This window comes from Sinocyclocheilus anshuiensis, unplaced genomic scaffold, assembly GCF_001515605.1.
Source record: "Sinocyclocheilus anshuiensis isolate Anshui unplaced genomic scaffold, SAMN03320099.WGS_v1.1 scaffold2089, whole genome shotgun sequence".
Lineage (NCBI taxonomy): Eukaryota > Metazoa > Chordata > Actinopteri > Cypriniformes > Cyprinidae > Sinocyclocheilus > Sinocyclocheilus anshuiensis.
The window spans coordinates 626,010-626,367 of NW_015549564.1; the positions used below are offsets into that span (position 1 = coordinate 626,010).

The window sequence follows — 358 nt, forward strand, 5'->3', positions numbered from 1 at the left end:
TCAAATGTTGTGTAATAAGTGGTTTGACTGCACCGTTTCCCTTAAATGTCCGTCTAGTTTGAATTTGCCACTTGCTCGCAACTGCTGTCTTGACGGAAGCTTTACGTTCAAATATTTCAACTCAAATCAATATTTTGCTTCTACTTATTTACTTATGTGGCAAGTAGCCATGTAATAAGCGGGATAATGTACATCCAGTCGGTTGTTATCTCAGAATAAACCCCTTCAGGCTGATACAAGGCCCCTCTGCTTCGCGTCGGGGTCCTGATCACCCTGTCGGGCTTTATTCTGAGATAACAACCGGCTGGATGTACATTATCCCTTACATATACTGTATATATATATATATATATATATA

General features: G+C 39.7%; 1 protein-coding gene across 1 annotated transcript in view; it reads right to left on the minus strand.

Moving 5' to 3' along the window:
- Nucleotides 1-358, minus strand: part of LOC107657215 (neurexin-3b) — a 375,749-nt gene that overhangs the window by 258,612 nt on the left and 116,779 nt on the right. The window lies entirely within an intron of this gene.